This window comes from Bactrocera latifrons, unplaced genomic scaffold, assembly GCF_001853355.1.
Source record: "Bactrocera latifrons isolate USDA-ARS-PBARC rearing strain unplaced genomic scaffold, ASM185335v1 scaffold_212, whole genome shotgun sequence".
NCBI classification, from domain to species: domain Eukaryota; kingdom Metazoa; phylum Arthropoda; class Insecta; order Diptera; family Tephritidae; genus Bactrocera; species Bactrocera latifrons.
Genome location: NW_017535653.1, coordinates 90,864 through 95,488, shown reverse-complemented (window position 1 = coordinate 95,488; position 4,625 = coordinate 90,864).

Here is a 4,625-nt window from a genome sequence, read left to right as displayed (position 1 = left end):
AATTTCTTAGATTTTTTAATGTCCATACGATAGCGTATAGTTCTTTTTCATTAGTCGCGTAATTTTTTTCTGTTGAATTTAATGTTTTAGATATAAATGTAATAGGTTTGCCCCCTTGGCGTAAGACTCCACCAATAGCTCCATTTGATGCGTCTGTTGTTAATATAAATGTTTCGTTAAAATTTGGTTGAATTAAATCAACTTGATCTACTAAAATAGACTTCAATTTCTCAATTGCCAAAAGTCCTTCTTGTTCCAGTCTAATTTTAATTTTTTTAGACATATGTTGTGAAACTCTTCCGTTTTCACTTAATAAATGTATTGTTAATGGTTATGCTATTTTAGCATAATTTTTAATAAACTTCATGTAATATCCAGTCATTCCTAAGAAACTTCGTAACTGTCGTAGAGTTGTTGGAACCGGAAAATTTAAAATTGTTTCAACTTTTTTTGGATCTGTCTTTATAACATTGTTTGCAACAATATATCCCAAAAATTCTACTTCTTCTATGTAGAATTTAGATTTTTGTAATGAAATTTTCATATTTGCGTTTTTTAGTACTTCTATTATTATACTTAAATGTTTTTTATATTTTTCGAAGCTTTTTTAAAATACGATTATATTGTCAATACAAACGTGACAAAATTTTCCAATAAAGTCCCTTAAAACATTGTCCATCGCCCTTTGAAATATACTAGGCGCGTTCTTTAAACCAAATGGCATTCTTAAAAATTCGTATTTTCCGTTATTTACTGAAAATGCAGTTTTTTCAATATCGTGTTCTTTAATCAGGATCTGGTGAAAGCCTGATTCCAGATCTGTTGTGGAAAAATATTTTGAACTTCCTAAATTTGAAAGTATTATATTGATATCCGGAATTGGATATTTATCTGATTTCGTTAATTCATTTAATTTTTTATAATCAATTACCATCCGTAATTTCGGCGTACCGTCTTCATTTACACCTTTTTTTGGTACAACCCAAATTGGTGATTTTTATGCCTTATTCTTTTATCTTCCATCATTTTTTTACCTCTTCGTTTATGAAGGAATTAGCAGAAAGATGATATGGGTATTGTTTACTCCATATAGGAGTTTCAACAATGGTCGTTATTTCCGCTTTTATATCCGTTCGAAACGGTAAATTCATATCTATTGAAGAATGTATTTGATATATTTCATTTCTAATTTCTTCTCTTAAATTTTCAATTTCATCTTCGATTATGTCGGTATTTCCTTCGACTGGCGTTGTAGAACTTCTTTGTCCCATAATATTATTTAATTTTTTATATTTGCCTCTATTTCCGTCGGCGGCGCTGTAGAACTTCTTTGTTCCACAATATATTTTTTACTTAATTTGCCGGTATTATCATCGGTTGGCGTTGTAGAGCTTTCCTGCTCCACAGTATTTATTTTTGTATATTTGTCGGTATTTCCGTCGGCTGGCGCTTAAGAAGTCTTTGCTTCCAAATTAATTTCGTCCTCCTCGATCTTTAATTTATCCTTACTTATTTGATGCTTATATTCGCTTCCTAAGCTAAATATATCCTCCTCTTTTTCATTATTTATTCTTAACTTCTTTTTTTCCAAGTTAATCACCGCATTAATGTCCCTCAAAAATTTGTATCCAAATTATCGATTTCGTAGAATATTTGTTTTTTTTTACCGAATAATGTAATAATGTGATAATAGCGTATTATCGAAAATCCATTAATTGTTTCTACTCTCTTTTTTATGTCTAATTTATTTTTATTTTTGTATATTCCTGATTTAACGTAACAACTAGTTGCTCCCGTATCTAGTAATATTTTAAAATTTTGACCGGTAACCCTGTCATTTAGAAAAATATATGGCAGAGTTAATTTTGGCCTAAAAAATGATCCTCCTTAATATTATTAATGCGCTGTGTCTTAGTCGTTGGCTGCACATTCTGTTATGTACTTCCATGTGGCCTTTTTTCTAAAATTTTTTGTTAAAGGTTTTTGGTTTTTGCAACATACGGTTGCGTGTATGGATGCTTGAATCGACATCCATTGGTGTAGGTCGTGGTTGGTTATTGTGATAACCCATTCTTTCGTTGTAATTCCTTTGTGGCCGGACTTGTTGGAACCGTAAATTATTACTGAAATTACCGTTATTGAATCTGTTGTTATTAAAGGTATGTTCCCTGTTATTGTTGTTAGGATTTGAAAAGTTTTGATTTTTCCCAAATTGTAATGCGAAGGTCGCTCGCATATTGTTAGATTCTAATTCTTGTGCTTTTGCCAAAGCATATGGTACCTCGCTTGGCGATAGTGAAAATAATATGTGTGCTAAGTTTCCGTTTAGCCCGGTTATGAAATTTCGTAAGGCATCCCGCCTATTTTTGGCATTAAATTCTTTAGTTACGGCACTATCTGATCCGTAAGTCATTACGGTTTTGTTTATTAACATGGTTAATTTCTCATTAACCTTATTATAGTATTCAATTATGGAGTAATTGCCTTGACGCAGAATACTCATTTCTTGCTCAATTATGTGAGCTGGTCGCTTATTGGCGTAAGCAAAATGTAATCGTGCTAAAAGAGCATCAAAATTTAAAACTGTTCCGTGGTTGGACAAAATGTCATTAGCGTTGTGAGTAATTTTATTTCTTAATATGGTCAAGACAGTAAAATACCTACGGCTGCCTCTTACGTATAAACTCATTGCATTGCTAGCCGATACCCTCCAGCTAACATATTTGTTCTGTTTTCTCCCAAATTCTGGTAAAGACTTTACTACTTCTAGGGATTCGTCACAACGAATCTCTGAATTTATTGCTTCAGGTTTATAATCAGTTATTGTTGTAGACTTTGTTAAGCCTTCTATTTGCCTGCGCATTTCAGATATTTCTAATCTGGGATGAGATGGGTTCGTTGCGGCAATTAGTCTTGCGACTAAGGTCTCATTTTCGCTACTTAAAGCCATTTTTGATTAACTAAATTTTCTTTTCTTTTTGACAATCCTATTGAATTCTACAAATCCTTAAATATTTCTTACTATTCTGTCTATTTCGTTATAGTCCTAGTCAGTTGGTAAAGTATCCGTCACTTTGTTTTTTTTTATTATTGTTTTTTGATTCTTTCTAGGAAGGGAGACTCTTTCATTCTGGAGGGTCTGGAGTTCAGATTCGCAGAATTGAGTTTTTGTTATAAAGGGGACCTTGCGGTGGTGAATCGCGATTTCAAAATATTTTATTCTTTTTCTGGTGGAGCCTTCATTTAAAATTTTTGGATAATGTAAGATAACTTGTATATATTTGACTAATAAAATGTTTCTTGTTAGGATAATATTTAAAATTTTTATTTTTTATTATTTTTTTTTAAACATGGATGAATGTGAGTGGCAAGATTATTGGTTTTGCAATACACACAGTGAAACAATTTTTCATACTTAATATTAGTGGAATTATTTCCCATTTAATTAATAAATATAGGTTCTACTTACAACTAACTTTATGTTGTTGTTGCTGCTACTGTTAGTTCTTGCATTTGCTGCTACCGCTGTTTCTCTTGTGGCCTTTGGTTTGTGATGAATTTTTCGTCCTTTGGTTTCCCTCGATGGCTACGCCGCTGATTGGCGTGCAATGCCTAAGGATGTTTTTGTTTTTCACTTTATTTTTGTCTTTTGTGATTTAAGTCACTCTTTCTGTTTTATTGCTTTTGGTGCGGAGTTTTCACTGGCATTTGTTTTAGTTGTTTTTTTTTTTTGTGTTTTTACATTTCTCCCTATTTTTGGGATACTTGTTTTTTTAAATTTCTTTAATGCGTTATTCGTATTTGTACTACCTCTCGCACGAGGTTTACTGGTTCTGGTACTGGTGTTTACTAATCGCGACCGTTCCGGCACTAGGGATACATTTCACTCGGAACTTATATTAACACGAACCTTAAACGTTGGGCGCCAATTAACTTCCCTTCGTGGGAAGTATTAAAAAAATGTTTTTCCGCTACGCGCGGTAGAAATTAATCACAACGTGTTGGTTTGAGTCGGTACTCCGGTGTTCGCTGGTCACCTTCTGAATATCTTCTGGTTTTTATTAGTCAATTCACTTATATTTATATTCTTACAATTCTAAATGTAACGGCTTATTACTAAAGATGCTTTGGCATTACATTAAGTGATGAAATGCCAGAGCATTGAATTTCCAATTATTCTCATTATCAAAACAAATGAAATATTGATTTCTTATTAATTAAAGTATTCTGCAATAGCAGTAATACTGTGGGAAGACACAATTTGTTTACATTTGTCGTAAAGTGTATGTGTGGCTGCTCCCATTAACTTGCATGATGTATCCTATCCTATAAATACAATCTTTTTAAAGTTGTATATCATTTCTTGTACAAGTAAAAAGTTTTTTCTTTAAATACTTTCAATTATAGAAAACAAATGTTTCAGTGCAGTGACACTAAATTGGAAACATATGCCCACCTATTAAAACTTCTTCTTCTTGATTGGCGTAGACACCGCTTACGCGATTATAGCCGAGTTAACAACAGCGCACCAGTCGTTTCTTCTTTTCGCTACGTGGCGCCAATTAGATATTCCAAGTGAAGCCAGGTCCTTCTCCACTTGGTCCTTCCAACGGAGTGGAGGTCTT